Genomic DNA, 19,345 nt, shown 5'->3' with positions numbered 1-19,345 from the left:
AAGCAGAAAGTCACTGTGTAACTGCCCTGGTATAAAGGTCAGCAAGGGATGCTTCCTGGGGAAATCTCGGTCCCATATACATAAAAGCAGGGTTTTCTGACTCAGCACATAACTATGGGCTCCATGAACATGGGGAGTATTTGACACAGCCTCAGATTCCACCTCAGTGTAGAGACACCAGGGAAGATGGACAGATAGGAGTCTGAGCCACCTTGTTTTTCTTTCACTGTGGAGTACCTCAGCTAGGAAGTGTGGCATATACCATGGAACCATAGGAAAGGACCCTGGTTACTAGCCAATGGGAGCTGAAAATCTGTTTCTGTTGGTCACCTGCAGACCCTGTGGCATTCAATACCACTCCTTAATCCTCTGTTTTCTCATCCATAATGGGAACAAGGATGAGCCTGGTGTTCTGACCTCTTGAGAGATGATGAGAGGTCTAAGGGAAAAAAGGAACAAGCAAAAGCTCTGAGTTGGATTTGGTCAAATGAGGCCAGGGTGAGGGCAGCACTAATGGAAAGAAGGAGAATTGAGCTCTCCCATTCTCCATGAGACAGGCATTTGGTCATTTGCATATTGCAGATGAGGAAAGGGTAAGATGGAATCCTGGGCACCAGCCTGGAGTCCTCCACAGTGAATAGTGGAGCTCTGTAGGTTGCAGGAGAATTGGTATAACAATGCAAGAAACCACCAGGTCCAAGGTTGGAGTAGTGGTGGAGTAAATGGTGAGAGGTAGTGGGCCTTCTAAGTCCATCCTCAATTCTGAGTGTGTGGAATTTCCATTTTTGCCACCCTGTGGAGGATATTCAAGAGAGGCCACAGGCATCAGATGATGGTGAGTGAACATGGATTATGTAGGTTCACTCTAAAGTAGGACTGGAGGGACCTTCCTTGTCCCTCCCTTCTTGAATCACTGCCTAGTTACTTCATACATATGGTTTGCAGACCCTGGCAACTCCATGTCCTGAAGAGCTGGCATCTAAGAGTGATGAACTTCAGCCACCTGATCCGTGGCTTGACAGATGGTATGGGGAAGGTGGCTGGCAATTTTTAGTCCTGGTTTCAAGACTTGGAGCACGTTAGGGAGGATAAGATGGGTGTTTAGATTGAAAATGACATGTGAAGATGGCATTGATAAAAGCAAGAAAAAAACTAACAGATTGGTTTAGGTTAATACTAATTAGTTACTAATTATACTTTTTACTCTTGAATATTTATGTATATTAAACTGATTCTTATACTATTGTACGGTGAGGATGTTTTTCCTTCATCTCCTGCATTAATAATGATACAAAGACTTTTACATTTCATGTGGAAATAAGAAATCTTAACAGGATTCTCACTTTATTTTATGTCATAGTAGGAAGAACTGACTAGTTCTTTTTGAGGCATGCTGAACTAGACAAAGGCCCACCTTGCACAGAGCAAGTATTGATTATAATATTATGAAATATATTGTTTCAGTAAAATGGCCCCTTATATCTCCTGGATTAGAGGTCAGAGTTTCTATCAGGATCCTGGAAAAACTGCAGAAACTGAGTGTCTTTTGAAATGATATTTGTAACAGAAAACTGGCAAAGTGGAAAACTCTATGTTCAAGCTCTACAGTGTAACAACCATTATTCGGGGTGGTGCTAGTGTTAACTATCAGAATCAACATTTTGAGGTCTTGAAAATTAGTCATACACAATAACCCATGTGGTTCTTGTTTAAGAGACATACTGAAGTTCAACAATTTTGGTAAAGTCAAAATTGCATTTCTTGGAAACAAAGTGAATTAAAAATCTATAACCAGATTGACCAAGGAAAGCATGGAAATTATCAGTATCAGGTGTAAAACAAAGAACATTATGACAAAAGCTACAATTAATAATATGCTAATAAAGGAATATTACAAATGGGTTTATGTGTGGAAAGTAAAGAGCAGGTAAAATTTCTTCCAAGGCACAACCTAATATTGGTCACTAAATATAAACTGACACAAGAACATTTCTATATTTATCATACAAATTTATGGTTAAGAGCCTTCTATTCCTCATTTGGGCAAATTGTTTGTAAAGATTAGAATGGTCTCTGTGGTAGGATAACATGCAAATTCATGAGGTGTTCCATATTTTGGATTATAAAGACAATGAACCTTGTTGAAATTGTCATAAGAAAGGGGATCTGCAGTGGAGGATAAGAGACAATGATGGAGGGGGTGAATAAATCAAAAAATATTGTAAACACATGCATAATGGTGAATTGCAGCAGTTATGTAAATAAGAATAACCGTTCTACATAAAATATTCCAAAACATAAACAATGACTAGGAAGTTTCTCAACTTCTTTTTATTCAGATTTAGCAGAATTCATTTGGGAAAAAATACTAGTGAAAATTTTAGAAGAAAATCAGAATAAAGGACAGAAGTGCTCCTCAAGGTGAAGAAGACAGGATCCACAGCAAAATGTTAGAAAGTTGACCCTACAAATATATTGATGACCAAATACAGAAAGAGTTCATCTGGAAATGGAAGAGTGTTTTGGAATTCAAAAGTTAATGATTATGACTGTATTTACATATCAAAAGACTTTAAAAGAAAACATAGAATCATTCCAATAGACATAGAACAATGCTTAACCAAATGCAAATTCTAAATTGGATAAAAATTCTTCACAAATCAGGATGTGCAAAGAATTTCCTTATCCAAAGTGTTTCTATTTAAATCAGGTAATGAAGATTTTGCTGTTAGGACACACTGAATCATACTAAATTGGAATAAATCTCAGGAGTAGAGAAAATGAGCACAGACCACACACTCTTCCCTGAGACACCACAAGTCTCCCTGGGTGGGTTTAAGTCACATGACTTCTACACTGCACCGGTTCTTTACAAAGGCTCCTGCCTCAGTGCCCACAGACAAAAACCTATCCAAGCTCTGGGAATAGAATTTCATCTTGAAATTGGCTGCATTTTTGTGGGAGTTTTGAGAAGTCACTGAGAGCATGGGGCCCCCAACATCCCAGTGTTCCAAGAACTAACAGTCCTGGACTGGACACTCAACCTTCTGTCAATCACCTAATTTAGGGAAAGCCCTGAATTACCCTTCCTCCAGTAGCTGGACTTGGATGGCATCCAAAGGACTCAGGGACTTGGGAAATCAGTTGGAGGCCAGGCAGGAGTCTTTTGAAGCGCTCACAAGCCTTGGGTACCACGACATGACAACTAGGCCTCAATCCAGGGGATAGACCTGCCAACAGGTACTTGGATCAAGTCCTTTTTTGGGATATAAAGAATGGGCAAGCAAATTATTGTAGAAGAGTTCTAAGAATTTTCCTAACTAGAAGTCAGAAATTTTGTAAGTGCATGTTTAAATACACAATCCCAAACTCCTGCTCTCTGTCCCTTTGGCTTTCAGCAACCTCTTCTAATAAGTGGTATGTAGTCAGCCCTCCTCATTGATAGTTCTCAACCATGCATGGACTCAACCCTCTGAGAATGGAGAACATTAAAAAGTGTCAGACTCAGTGGTTCACACTTATATACTCATCCACTTGACAGGCAGATATTGGGATATTAAGGTTTAAAGACTGCCCATACAAAGTGTTAGTGAAACCCCATCCCAACACAATTGCAAGGCAAAAGTGCAGCCCGTAATCCCACCTATGTGGGAGGTAGAGGTAGGAGGATTGAGGTACGTGGATTCTACCCTAAGTCTATAATTAAAATATGACAGACTATCTGACAGCCAAAGTAAAAAAAATCCTTGTGTGTGGCTCAAGGGTTACAGCACCTGCCTAGCAAGTGAGTAGCCCTAAGTTCAAACATGACTATGGCCAACATAAAAAAATGAAAATTTAAAGAAGATATGTATATATTCACATGTATATACAATTTAGAAACCACTTTTCAGTGGTTTGTTCCTCTGCAACAAGCAGAGTTTACTTGCTGTATTTCCAAAGCAGTACAGTATCTATTTACATAGCATTACATGTTATTATTTGCAAGTACTCCAGAGATGAGCTAAAGTACATGAAATGATGTTCATAAATTAATGCACCCTCTATGAAAATCATATGGAGTTTCTTACAAAATTAACATCTACCATATGACCCTGCTAAACAACATTTGAATATAGATATGAGAGAACTTAACATAATTTCAAAATGCCCATACACTCAAGTTTTTATCAGGTCTCATCACAACAACAAAAGTAATAGAAACAGACTATTTGTCCACCAACCAATGAACAGGTATAGAAAATGAGGTATGTATTTACAATGACATATTACTCAGCCATAAAAGAGAATAATGTTATCTCATTTGCAATAACATTTGGCAACTTTCTTCTTGTCTAACATGGTTCTAAAGATCATATGGTAGGGTCTCCCATTTTTTTGCACAGAACTGGCCTTGGACCACAAACATCGTTGCTTGTGTCTCCTGTATTGCTGGGATTATGGGTGTAAGTCATCACACCCAATGTAGCCCACATAAAATTTAACATTTAAAAAATGGCTCTATGTCCTGTGGAGCCTTCTAAATGGTGTCCCACCAACTTGCACAATCCTAGAGGTGGGAACTGGCACCCTCCTCTTTGATCTTGGGCTCATGATCTTCCTGGTGGCCTTCTGAAGCCTGGGCTTCTGAATAAATTAGTTCATCTGTGTGGTGCCTCCTGGCAGGCCTGTGTTTGCTCTGGTGGTGCTGTCCAAGCAGGATCCAGAGCTGCAGACTTCCCAGAACTGTACGAGTTTGTTCATCAGCATCATAGGCTTTCTTGCCTGGCAGTAAAACAAATGTTTGCAAGTGCTTCCAAACAATTAAATCTATGCATGCTATGAGAAAGACCCTTGCTTGCTTTCTGCTCTCCAGAAGTCTTCTTCTGTGTGCTATGAGGCAGCTGTGGAGGTTGAAAGCAGAATCTGCTGTGTAAAACATGGGAAACATCAAACACTCTAGAACTACTCACTTGTTCACTTCCACTGCTCTGCCTTAATGGTGATCTCACAGCCAGAAAGATGGGCTAATGGGACTGGCCCATGCTTGTGATTAAATGGGGGAAATTATGTTGGAATTCAACCACAGATTCAAAAAAGCACTCAGGCTATCAAGCTTAAGGAAGAAATCAGGACCATTTGGTGCAGATGGAGATGTAGCACATCTCAACTTACTTATTTTTCTTGGTTAATTATTTGATAATTCAAAACCCACTTATTTTTGTAAGCAATGGCTGGTCTCAGGAGACCCTGGTCAAGAAGTTCCTAAGTCCTTATGCTCTTTAACATAGACTTGGATAGAGACACTGATTGGAAAGTGATAGCAAAGTTTTATTGAAAGAAAAAAAGGTGGGGGGGAATGGCACTACAAAAGAAAGAGCAGTGGGCTCTGTACAGGTGGTAGAGAAACACTGACCTATGTTCAAAGGGCAATTTATAAGTTGTAAGGGGAAGCAGTGGAAAAATCCGAGTAGTCTTTGCAAGAGGTTCTAGTGTGACTGACAGTATTTGTTGACAAGGTATTATTATGGCATATCTCTATGCTGATTCACACATCTTTAATTGTAAGTGGGAGAATGATCAATATCCATAAGATCTTAGTGGAGGAGTTCACCTGAGAGGTCAGATTGAAGGCAAATCATTCTTCAATGGGCATGCACCATTTTCCTGTGTGAACCGGCCAAGAGACTCCCTTGCCTTTTGATAGTTTGATAACCAGATCTTCACTTTGAGTCTTATTCCTCAAAGAATGACTGAAAATTTTAATTTTGAAATAATAAATGGAATAATTGTCATAGGCACTTTCTATCCTAAAAGTGAGAAGCTGGAAGACAATATCTACCTATCAGCTCAAAGAATGTAACTGCAAATTTAGAGATAGCTCCCTGGGCCTGGGAAAAGCTAAAGTCTGAACCTGAGAGGTCAGGGATGACCATATCAGGATAAGGACTTGATGATACTTTCCCCCCATGTGAGAAGAAGTATCTTCAGAGGCTTTGTGGAAAGGCTTTTAATGATGACTATTGTACACTAGATAACTTCTAAATCCACAAATCATGTTACTTAGGAAACTGATCACACCAATCTGATCCCATCACTTTACTAAGACAGAGAAAAACCTTCAACATCTCTTCAGGATAAGTCCACACATGGTGAGAGCCATAGGGCTTCTGAATATGACATCATTCATATCTCAAAAGCACAGATATTGCATTGCCAAGGAGAACAAGAGGTTGCAGTTCACTCATGAGAGAGATGTTTCATGGGATTCTTCTGCTGCTCTACAGCCTCGCCCTACATTTGAGAATATTCTTTATTCTGGCAGTTTTAATATATTTTCTCTGATTCAGAATCTGTGAACTCTTGTTTGTTTGCTTCATTTTTCAGTGACAAGTCCCATTGTGGTTTGTCTGAGCAGTGCTCAATTTGCCTCTAATTTTTTTAATCTGGCCATGTCATTTCTTCATGGATCCCCAGAAGTGACTAATGTATTTTAACCTTTCATTTTTCATTATGTAGGGAAAGAGACAATGCAGAAAATCATGTGAATGTTGAGTAGCTGGGGAGAGATTCATACAAGTAAAAATACGAAGAGATAAGATGCATTTAAATAAAATCCAGTGTTTTAGAGCAGTGTGAATAGAGCAGGATTTTAAAATGTGGAATACATTTCATGGGCCTCTCAAGGATGAGGAAATTTTGTATTTAAACATTGAGTATTTTAAAGACACCACACAGATGTATAATTTTTACAACAAGTATTTTTCAGCCCATCAAGACCAGAAATTTTTTCCACAACATTTGCCTCTCAAAAACCATTTCAGCATTGTGGAATATTTCAGAGGCATAAGTCTTGCAGAAAATATCCCATCTTTGAAGTTAGATAAATAAGTTTAAACCATTTCTTTTGTTCTGGTACTGGGATTTGAAGTTAGAGCCTACACTTTAAGTCACTCCACCAGCCCTTTTTTGTGAAGGGATTTTTCGAGATAGGATCTCACTAATTGCCTGAGCTGGCTTTGAACTGTGTTCCCTGATCTCTGCCTCCTAAGTAGCTATGATTACAGGCATGAACCACTAGTGCTTGGTGTAGCTTAACATATTTCTGAAATTTTATAGCTATTTCAGCAGAGCAAGTATTTATTATTTTGAAAGAGCAAACATTTGTCATTTTGCTTTTTGCAAAGAGCAGTAGTGTGAAGAATCATGTCTGTTTCCTGAGGCCTCTCCAGTTCTTTTGACAATGGTTGCACATGTGTCAATTTTCCTGGGCACTGTGTCACTGGCTCTGCTTCCTTTCAGTTTTAGGGATTAATATCTCTCCTTGTACATCTAAAAGTTTTCCATGTTTGGTTTTGTTTTCTGAAATTTCTACTATATGTAGAAACTGCATCAGATGACTGATTTGCCCTTCCCAATGTAACCACTTGACAAGATAATAAAGTATAAATGTTGACACCTACTAGCAACAGTGCTTGTATGGAGTGTTGGCTTTATCAGAGCAGTGACTCAGAGTGCTCAGGCTACACAGCAAAAATGTTGTCTACCATTCACGTGTACACAGAAGGCATCCAAAAAGGAACATTTTAGGTAGTATCAACTTGTGGTCACAATAAAATAAAAAAGATGAGATTACAAATAATGAGAAAATTTTTATTGTTATATTACTGGTTATACATTGTGACATTTACCAATGTTCTTACAATATATAATAGTCAAATTTACCCCATCCATCATTCACCTTTATCCCCCTCCTCCCATTCACGGAAAAGTTTCAAGAGGTATCATTTTTCCATTTTCATATATGCATATATAGTATTTCCACCATATTCACCAAAAAAGTAGCATTTCAAAATAAATTGAGGTAGATAGTAATAAAAACAGAACTGGAAAGAATAAAGCAAAACACAGGAATAAAATCTTATCAGAAGTAGAAAATAAAACACTCTCCCTAAATTGAAATTAATGAAATTTTGAAACCTTAAGAGTCAAACCTCTGCACAGATAAAAAAAGAAGGGAAGGATGGAAGGGAGAGAGAGAAAGAGAGACACACACTGAGGAATAGAGAGAGAGAGCAGAAAGAGAGAGAGAGGGAGAGAGAGAGGGAAAGAGAGAGAGAGAGAGTAATGAGATTCCTGAGCTTTAAATACCATGGCACAGCAAAATGCTTAGCCTTTATGATTGGGGGAAAGAAATTCTTTTGATTTTACACACACACATACACACACACACACACACACACACACACACACGCACACACACACATCCCTTTTCCAGGCCACTCTGATATAGCCTGTGCTCTGTGCCATGTTGATGCAGACTTGAAACACAACATTCCTTTTTATTTTGTGAAATTATTCTCTTTTGCAAAAGATTGATGTACAGTCTGTTTCCATGAATATTATAAGTTTTTCCTCCTGGAGGAATGTTGGAATTCCATATGCAGAGCAAACAAATCAAAGACCCAAATGACATATTTTTGTTTCTAAAAGCTTTTGGTGACCACTCACTAGTGAGAATTTCTCTCTCTGCTCTGCTTCCATGTGTCATCCCCAACCATTATTAAACCCATTTTCTGACTTGTGGTCAAAGTACTAAATTGTATTTGTCACATTGTAGTGGCCCTAGTCTTAAAGGAATTGCCTTTCTCATGTTTGTTTTTGTTCCAAAGCCTCAAGTCACATGGATGAAAAGAGGAGGACCTTTGAGTGACAATCTCTCCATGAATTTCCATGGATTCCTGTTGCAGCAGAATGTGTCCCTGGAAGGAATGTACATTTGCAACTTCACCAATGCACTCAGAAAGGCAGTGGCCATATCTGTCCTCCACTTGCTGCATGATTATTAAATCCACCCACCCATGATTGTGCCACCTGGCATCCCAGCTACATGAGATATTTAAATTGGAGGACTGCAGTTCAGGCAGGCCCACACATAAATGGGAGACAGTGTTGAAAAAATAACTGAAGCAAAAAGGGTAAGTACATGGCCTAAGTGGTAGTGCACCTGCCGAGCAAATGTGAGGACTTGAGTTCAAACTTCGTATTACCAGAAAAAGAAAAAAGATACAAGGATAGAGCTTATTTCCTAGTAGCTGTCTTCAAGAACATCCAAGGTGGAATCAGAATTAGATGGTTGTGAAGGTAAAAGGTGTCACTTTTTTTTTCTGATAATGAAGATGGACAGGCAGCAAAATCAGTTTTCCTAAAGGACTCAAAAAGTGTGTTCTCCAGGCCTCAAATTTCAGGACCAACTGCAATGACCCAACAGGAGCACCCCTGCCTCCAGGTCTACAGCTTGGGCTTCTATTTGATTTCCTGCTTTTGAAACAGGTGAAAAGAAGAAGATTTAGCCAACCCCCCCAAGATTTTCCTGCAAAATGTACAATGATTCCTAGACATGTGGCCAGATTCTTTCTTCCACCTCAGTCTTTGGGAGCTCAAGTTATTCCTTCTATAATGAAACATTTTTTGAAAGATAGGCCCCTGAGGAAGCCCACGGCTCATCTACCTAATGATACAAATAAATTTGAGGTACTGAGGTGTCACAAGACAGACAAAACAACTCAGAAGTCAATAGACAACCCAAAATTTACTTTTCATAATGGTGTACCAAAAAATGTCCACTAGTTGGAAAGTCTGCTTAGGTCTTAATGCTAAATCTGCCCCTCACCTTGATTGAATGGGTTTCAGGTCCACCATATTTATTATTGGTTAATTTGAAAAGGGGGCATGTGGGGCAAGACACATTGTAGCTGGAAGAGCAGAGATTTACTTGAAAAATAGTTGCATTAATCAAGCAGTTTTTGAAACTAGGGCATTTGGTGATAACAGGAACTTGCTCAGCTGAAAAATACAGACCTTTGTTTAAAACAGGAACATACAAGGTTAAGTGACATCTCACAAGGCATGAGGGCAACAAATTGGAGAATTTAACTGACATATATACAATGATAATATGACATATATTAACCCCTTTGACAGAAAAGATCTGACTTTAGTGAATTCTCACACCAAGGTGCACCATTCATTGTGATAATGATGGAGATATTGCTTGTCCAGTTTAATACTGTTGGCAACCCAGTAAATAGTAATAGAGGGAAGGTTTGGTAAGAGTTCTAGAGTCAATTAATTTCCCATAGGTATGAACTTTGTTATGTGGCAGTGCTCGATCTGGAGAACCTAACCTATGTATTCCAAGCTAAAAATAACCTTGAGAAGGTCAAGGGAAGGTAGAGTTCAGGAAATTGCAAATGGTGGAATTACAGGAAGTCATAACTGATGCTCTCAGCTCAATAGTAGTTCAAAAGTTGGCACATAGCAGGACACACAGATTCTACTGTGAAACTTTGTGCTCTGCACTATCTTTTCATTGTAGAAGATTAGTAACAGCTTTGTCTTTTTATCCTTATAATCAGGAGTACTCTCCTTGCAGGATGTATCATGCAGAATAAAATCTGGAAGGTAGGGATTTAGAAAATGGATCCTACACTTCCACTTCCTAGGATGCAAAGGAGAGCTGAGGAGAGGTCAATAATGTTGAGCTGCCAATGAACAATCTAATACATATTACTTGTGACATCATTATCTGAAGTTTTTATATATTTCTTCTCTTCTTTTAGACATAATACTACCCTTATTACATGCAGGAGTATCCATTCACTTGGCATTCAATAAGAATTATGGACTGCTTACTCTTTCCTGGGCTAGGGATACAGAAATGACTTAGTCCTTTGTCAAACTCAGAGTCTAAGAGGGAGGCAGTCATGTAAACAGACACTTTGAATCCATAATAGAAGGATAACAGAAGTACAATTACTATACTGAAGGGTTTTACCTCTCCATAGCAAACTCAACTAAGTTTTCATGTAAGTTCTTATGTTTGTATAGAGAAGAGAAATATGGACATCCCACTTAGAGAAACTAGGGTGTAAAAAGGCGCAGAGAAGTTGCATGAGATAGAACAAGAAGAACAAAAGAGCTGACCTCAAGCAATTAATGAGAAAATGGATATTCATTTGGCTGAAGCTACAGGTTTAGGTCAAGCCATTTCAGTAGTCAAATACTTGGTTTATTGGGACTATTTACAATTTTTTGTCCCCTCCTAAACACACACACACTCACACACACACACACGTACAATGTTATGTACACACACATTGTAGAATATACCTACTCTCCAGTTGATCCTTATGTTAGCATTTCAATGTGGTTCATTTATTAATCTAACAAATATTGATTGAGTGACTGATTCATAGCATGTCCTAACATAGTGTTGAATAGGGCAGCATTTATGGACTTGACATTCTAGTAGGAAAGACCATCCAGAAATAAGAAAGCAAATATATATCAATATATATGATATATGTTTGCTATGAAGGAAAAAAAAAGTGGTGAGATACACAGTGGAGGTTGCACCTTTACTGAAGAGTCAGAACAGGCCTTCTGGGGAGGTGACATGTGAGCCCAGACCTACTGGATGAGCTAGAGTCATGCATACAGAAATGTGAGAAAGGTTGTTTCTGGCAGAAGGAAGAGTTGTGTAAAGACTGAGACTAATAAGGTCAAGGAGCAGAAGTAAGATGCATGTGATGAGGGTGCAGTGAGTGAGAAGGTGGAGAGCATGAGATGAGGGTGTATATTTGCTAGGACCAAATCATTCAGGGTTATAAGGGTCAAGGTAAAGACTCAAGAGCTAAACATAGGAGACCTTTGAGGAGTCATATATGAGAGTGCTGTGACAGGATCTACTTTTCAAATGTGACTGTAAAACATATTTGCTGAACATATTATTGTTGAAAAACTTGTATTTAGAAGATATAAAGAAAGTCTACAAGTTACAGATGAGGAACTTATATGTAGAATATATAATGATCAGCTACAAGTTAACAGTGGACAAAGAACAGATGGCATAAGGAATTGAGATTAAAACCACCTTGAATTACTATTTCACCCATACAGAGTAGCTGAAAAAAGAGAGTGACAGTACTTCTCTTGCCATGAATTTAAGCTAAAAAAGAAAAAAAATATTGTGCATTGTTTAGTGGGTACAATGATGAGATAAGTCCACTTTGGAAAACTGTTTGACAGTTGGTGATGAAATTAAGCACACACCCACCCTTGACCCAAAAAATTCTACTTGCATGTATTTTAAGCAAGATAAAAATGTGCTTACAGAAAGATTTGTGCAAGGATGTATTGTTTTACCCAATGATAACCGTAGAGTGATGGATTCTAGAAAACTGTGATGCACTCACAAGTTGAGTATCAGTTAGTAGTGAAAGAGAATGAACTACTGCTAAGCTCAGTTATTAAGTGATTCACAAGAATACTCTATTAAGTGAAAGAAGACAAATACAGGAGTTACACATTGCATGAAGTCCAGGAATAAGTGAAGCCAAGGCATGCTGACAAAAAGAAGCCAGTGGTTGCATTGCAGGGATGGGTGGCTGACTGGAAAGAAATAAAATGAATCTATTGTGGTGATGAAAATAAAAAACAGTCTCTCTAAATCAGCTCTAGGGATTTTTTTGTTGCTGTTTTTGCTGGTATTGGAGTTTGATCTGAGAACCTCATGCTCCCTAGGCAGGTCTCATTCGACCAATTGAGTCACTCCACAAGTCTTAAATGGTAAAGATGTCAAATTTTATGGGTATTTTTGGCAGGGCTTCACACATGCTAGACAGGCATGAGCAACTCCATCACACCTTAAATTAACTCTAAAGAGGCTTATCTAATTAAAATATTGCCATAACTGTAGGTAGACTATTATTAGAGTAAAAACACCCTTTAAACTGAATTCTTAATAATATCTTTTAATATCCAAAAGGGCTACATACCATAAATTTCAAATCAAGCTTCCCTTTTACCAGCATAGTCCCCAATGTTTGCCTCATCATGCCTTTTTCTAGACTCCTGGTTAAGGTAGAATTCCAAATGGCCTCAAAAATAGGCCTGAGGGGTCACATCTCTGGGAGGAAGAAATGAACTCTCACCAAAGTATAACCACTTCAATAATCTCATTCTAAAATGTTCCTTGTCAGACCACAATGGAAGGATATGGACATGTTCAGATAGGGGAGTACATGCCTAGCAAACATGAACTACTGATTTTTAAATTCCTGCAGTTCAAATAACAATACTAATAATGAAAATATCAAAGCTAACAGTGATTGAACAAAACAAATACTATGGTATTTGACACCTATTTAAGACATTCTAATAAAGGATCTTCTATTTCCCTTCTTTTCTTCTAAATTCCTCATTGAGCTATGATAGCAGGGAGTCTTTCTTTCCTAGTTGCAGGCCTATGCCAAAGGATGTGTGGGCATAGGAGGAAGGTGCAAGAAGGAACCCTATAAAGCCACCTTGCAGATGTATCAAATATCCAGAAGTAAGTTTCAGTGAACTTGTGTGGAAGGCATTGATGAACAGTCCATAACAATGAGACAGGTAAGCCCAAGTGGGAGGGTTTCATCCTGGATCCATGGTTAACATATAATGAACCATCTCCTTGTCTGAGCTATAAATATATGCTGTTAACTACAAGTGGTTCTGGATCTCCAGCTCTTACATAGTGCTTTCATGACTGCACTGCATATTGTGAACTCAATTCCTGTACTGTCTCAATGGGATGGAAGCTTCCCTAAAGTTTGGGAATGTTGCATTTCCTTTCATTCCTAGCTTCTTGGGAAAGATAAGGGATAGGACAACTTTTAATGTAAGCTCTGTTAGAGAGTTTGCAACCAGTTGTCTTTGAAAGTGGATGTCACAGATAACTCTACTCTGCATTACAGCACAGGTGTCAGAGATAGAACATAAACCTTGGTCTGTCAGCTTGTTGCTACTTTGTTCTCTACTCCAGGATGCCTGCAGTACAATGACTACTGTGCAGAAGATGCTCCTGAAAAAATGATGTTGGTCATGGGATTCAAACAATCTTTATAACTGCTTCCAATAGCATAAGGACAACAATATCTGATCCTTGTCTGGTACCCATATTATTTTTAGAGAAATAGAAAAAAGAGCATGTCTTTTCAACATTAGTGCACAATAAACAGCAAGATTGGTGCATAGTCAAGCTAACAAGCACTGTGCAAGTCCAAAAAGAAAAAAACCAGGATGTTCCAGTTCTGAGAGCTATCCTGTCACTCTCTCAGTAGCTTTTCTTTGTTAATGAATTTTCCAAACATTATGAAGTACTCTCAGTGAATCCATAAGCCATATAGACCTCCCATGCACTTGTTAGGAAGTTTGCTTTGTCAACACGCTGCCAGCCAAGAACTGAGATGAGAGCTTTCACAAGGGCAAGATTGTGGGAAGATCTTGTAGGCTTTCAAATGGCTAAAGGAGGTTTTCATTCAGAAGGTTTGCTGCATTTGACAGGTGAAGTCTGTCTTCTTTCTGAGACTTGATGGAACAGATATCTTCCACTTATGTTATTTCCTGATTTACACAAAAGATAGTGACTCTCTTACACTTCCTTAACAGGAAGACCAAGGGAAAACAAAGTGATGGACTAAGACTGACCACTGGAATAATGCTGTTTAATGAAAACAAGGTTTGAAAGTCACTCATAGTGCTTTTCAAAAGACTGTTGCATTTCAACATCTCTTGTACTGATCACTACATCTTCTCCTTCCAAGGGAAATAAAATCAACTCCAGGCTAGGACTGTTAGTGCATACTTGTAATTCCACCATTTGGGAGGCAGAGGCAGGAGGTGAAGGTAGGAGGATTTCGAGTTTTATGCAAGCTTAGGTTACATAGCGAGACCCTGGCTCAAAAAATAAACAAAAACAGCCAAAAAAAAAAAAACACCAACCAATTTAACAGGGTAACAAAGAGGAAAGAGCAACTGCATCCTTTCTTTCCCACTCAGAGAAAGTCCATTCATCAGAAGGGATTCTAAAGCAGCCATGTAAATGAGTGCGTAGGTTCATATCACCAAGAAGCCCTTTGTGAAATGGATGGATGATGGAATCAGGGAGTGGCTGGTGAAAATTAGGATCATTCAGATATGGACAACATCATTTTCCTGTGCATACCTTCATGTATCTTACATCAATTGCTGACACCAACAAAATATTTTAGGATTGCAGTTCTTCGGAACATTTTCCTCATACACTTCCATGTCTACTTTTTAATAAGCATTTATATCACAATAATTTCTAGCTTTCCATTATTATAACCCCTTTTATTTTCAGCAATATCTTCCTTAGTGCACTGACCCATATTCCCATTTTTTGGTAGATTGTTTTGCCCCAGGGAACACAAATGCTTATAAACTGAACGTTTGTTCATGTTTTAAGCATCTTTCTTTAGCTGGAGTTCTTGCTTGATTTGGCAGGATTCCTGCATTTAGTATTATGATGTGAATATCCAAATGCATTTGCAGGTCCATCTCATAAGTATGAATAAGTAAGGCTACTTGGAAAGAGAACTTGACATTTGGGGATAAAAGGCTACCTTTGTAGTATATGCTTCAGTTTACCATGATGGATGGGCCATTGAACTGTCTCAGTATCTGGCTAAATTTGGATCCTGATTGGGAGAAAAGCACAATAAGTACACTGCCATCATACCAACACTGCAAATGCTATGGTGATATATTTGATATGTTGTAAGAACTTTGTAAATGCATCAATGTGCCCCCAGAATAACAATTAAAACAGAAAAAATAAATAAATGGATAAAATGTAACTGGAGGATTAAAAAAGGAAGTAGGAGACAGGAAGGAAACTAGCTAGTATGTGTAATGATGAGTATTTCTCAAGACTTCCTTCTTGGACAGCAGCACTGGAAATACATGGAAGGCTTCTTTCTGATGACCAACAGAAAAGTTTACTCACTGAACACTTTTCTTAATTTTCACACAGAGGATACACTGATTGTCAGTGCCTCAACTTTGGATCATGGTTTTTGTTTTCTTTTCCAGCTGCTGTTATTCTACTCTTCTCCTGGGTCTGGCTTCAATGGTTTTTCCTAGGATTCAAGTAAGTCAGCTTTTCATACTATTAGAACAAATAAAGGTATCTGGGCCCCAAGTTTCTAGTTCCTTATTCAGTGCTCTTTTACTTGGTATGTGTGTTACATTTCCACATTTTTTCATATCTGCCAATTGTACATACATAAACATGTATTTGATGAGAAGATAGAATCTCATTTTAACAATGTTGTCAATGAAGGATAGTGTAAAAAAACAGATGGTGTCCTTTGAATTCTACACTAATATGATCTTAACAGGTCAAATGGGCATAAGGAACTCACTATAATGACGTCCTGTTAAAACTTGTCAAAGTACATTTTTAAAAATTTTGATCCTCCACTTGAATTAATATAGGAATGTTGACTTATCTAGTTACTTTCAAGCAAGTTACTTTCAAACAGAGTTTCCTGCTTCATGCTAGCACTAAAATTGATACTACCTTTAAAACATAAAATAGAATAAACATCTGAGACTTTTCTCTGTGGAAAGGACACTGGGTTAGGAATTGGCAAATCAGTAATAACATTTGACTTCTCATAAGATTTATAATAATTATTTCTTTTCACTTGTAGTAAAAAGACTTTCTGAAGAAAGCTTTAAGTCAAAAAATAAAATTCTTGATATAGTTTTTAACCCTTAAGACAGCTCAGCAAATATGTAAACAATAATTTAGCTATGTAAGCTAAATTATTTAGCTACAGGTCCATTATGTTAAATAAAATTTATAAAATTTATTTTATAAAATAAAATAAATAAAATTTATTTTAGTTCTTAAAATTTATTTCATAAAGTACATATTTCCCTAGAATTCCCTACATGTACACAAGGGGGAGTTTCACAGGTGGGCTGTCTTGCTGCTGTGCTGCGCTACAGTGGGCCATGGAACTGCTGCCCCCATTGACCATTAAGCAGCCACTGAAGGCCTTCAGAGGGGCAGCCCGGCTCAAAAGGAGCCCAGATGGTGGCAGTGGCAGGCATTCTCAGGTCCAGCTCCAAGAAAGTGGCAATCCTTGTGGGCTGTTGTCCCTGTGGGGGTCCTGGGACCACGACCACCTAACGTGAAATCTCCTATGCCTAAACTAATGTAGGGTATGGCAAGCCCCTGTCCTGCTGGGCAGCCCTCCAAGGCTGCCAGTATAGAAAGCTTCAGGACCACTAGGGGCACCCAGCGTGCTGTCTCCTCTTTGGCCATGGTAGGCTCCCGCCCTGGGTGAAGGACATTGGCACAGAGGCTGGCAGCGGACACAGCAGGTCCAGGTAGACATTGGTCCCTTTAGCATGGAAGTCACTCTAGGGGCTGGAGTCCATGAAGGCGCCCATGCGCAGTGTGATGTGTGCCTCGATCTCCTCACCTTCATGGTCCACGTTCAGAGGCATGCTATTTCCAGGCGAACACAGGCCTGGGAGTCACAACATTAAGGGCCAGTCTGCTGCTGTGTGCTCTTGATCATGGTGCACTTGGGCCCGACCACCAACTTCACCATGCACTAGGGCACGCACATGGTTGGTGGTCTGTCCCAGCAGGTTGGTCAGGCCTAGGACAGCTGCAGTTAGCACCTGCCTTGTTAAATGCGGCCTGGATCAAGGAGAAGAGCTTGGCCTCTGACAGGACCTCGGACTTCACCATCTCCACGTCCTCCTTGCTGCCTGTCATGAGGAAGACTCCCCGCCCTTGAGTCTTGATGTAAGTACTCATCTTGCCACGCAGAACCTGGATCTTGCAACCCTGGCGACTCAAGATGTCCATGACCTGCTCCAAGCTGCGCACTGGCACACACTCGGTCGTGTTCATGCTCTTGTAGCTACCAGTCACACTCATCTGCTCCGCCAGCAGTGTCCTGGGCACAAAACCAGCGATCACATCTGGCGGCATCCGCTGGGCGGGCAGCGGCTTCCGGCAAGGGCTCATGTCTGCCTCCAGCAGCAGCAGTGAGTCTGGAGCCACAGCCACTGCCATACAGGACGCCAAGGCCAGTGGATACAGCCATCTGAGAGCACTGTCTGGACCTTCCTGCCATCCACTCAGGCGCTGCCTTGCAGTCTCAGCCTCCTGTCTCAGCCCTCTCTTCTTTCCTTGGGCCCGCGACCCCATCCCCAGCCCGGACAGCTGGTCCAGCACCAGGTAGCAAGGTGGTCCTGTCATTGGTCTCTGTTGGTGGCCTGGTGGGTCCTGCTACGCCGCTGGGTATGGGGGACAGGCTGATATCCCCATCAGCCACCGCCTCGGTCCGGCTACCACCTCTACCATAGGGCTCACTGGTGGAGCCAGACAGGGCCGGCGCTACAGTTCTGCTGGCGCTCCTGCCACTTTGCCACCATCCGTGTTGTGTTCAGCCTCTATGAGCTTGGTTGCCCGCCTCTGGCATCCAGTGGCTGCTTATCCTGCAGGGCTGTGGATGGCTGGACTCTCTGTGCTCATGAGCTGCTGTGGTTCCTGACGGCTGAGGTGGTGTTAGCAGAATGAGATGTTCCTGCCCTCCTGCTGCCTCCTTCCTGGGTGGCCCAAAATTTATTTTTAAATGTAATGTAATATAATGATCAATATTTAATGAAGTAATAAGCCTGGACTTGTGGCTCGTGGCAAAATTCCGATGGTGCAAAAGGACTTGGAGAGAGGAGCAGTTAGTAACAAAGAGAGGGAGAGGATATTCAGAGAAGGAGGTGGAGATATGGTCTGAAAGCACAGGAAGAGGCAAGCTTTTTACAAAAATGTCTTTGATAAAGGAAGATGGTGTGGAAATATTTTTTGTTTAACAGGTTTAAATATTTTTTTCTGTGTTAAGAGATTTTAAAATCTCGAAAAACCAAAGCAGTCAAAGAAAAAGCTTGTGTTGTGCTGAATAAACAAGAATAATAAAAACCTGAGCCAATGAGGTAAGATGCATGCATGCAGGGATGTGCACAAGCGCATGGGACATGCACGTGAGCATCCCCCCCACACACACACACTCAGAGAGAGAGAGAGAGAGAGAGAGAGAGAGAAGAGAAGAGAGAGAAAAATGTGCTGCAAGTAGTTGTTTAAAACCAAATAAGCAGATAATTATCTGCTTGATATTAAGATATTCACAATGTTTGATTAGGGCTAAGCTCTGTGAACATAAGTTGATAGGACAATGTACATACCACTGTCTAAAATGTGTCAGGCAGTGTGACAAGAAGATCGAGACCCCGCCATGAAGAAATGGAATTTTCTCAATGTACGGTGCTCCCAAATTATTGACACAATCAGTACCTACAGAGTGCACTGTTCTGCTAAGACTACCCTTGACAATTCCTCAGAGAATTCTAACAAATATCTTGACTGAGAAAATTAAAAATGACAGTGTTGGAATTTTTCCACAGGTATCAAGAAACTGTAACCTTAGTTGTCTTAGTTGTA

The 19,345-nt window shown here is 39.8% G+C and overlaps 1 pseudogene; it reads right to left on the bottom strand.

The window, feature by feature from the left end:
* Nucleotides 1-17,045: 17,045 nt before the first annotated feature.
* On the bottom strand, nucleotides 17,046-18,109 carry LOC141418112 (RNA-binding protein MEX3D pseudogene; annotated as a pseudogene).
* Between the last annotated feature and the right edge of the window lie 1,236 nt (nucleotides 18,110-19,345).

This window comes from Castor canadensis, chromosome 2 (assembly GCF_047511655.1).
Source record: "Castor canadensis chromosome 2, mCasCan1.hap1v2, whole genome shotgun sequence".
Taxonomy (NCBI): Eukaryota; Metazoa; Chordata; class Mammalia; order Rodentia; family Castoridae; genus Castor; species Castor canadensis.
This window is presented reverse-complemented; position numbering and strand designations above follow the sequence as displayed.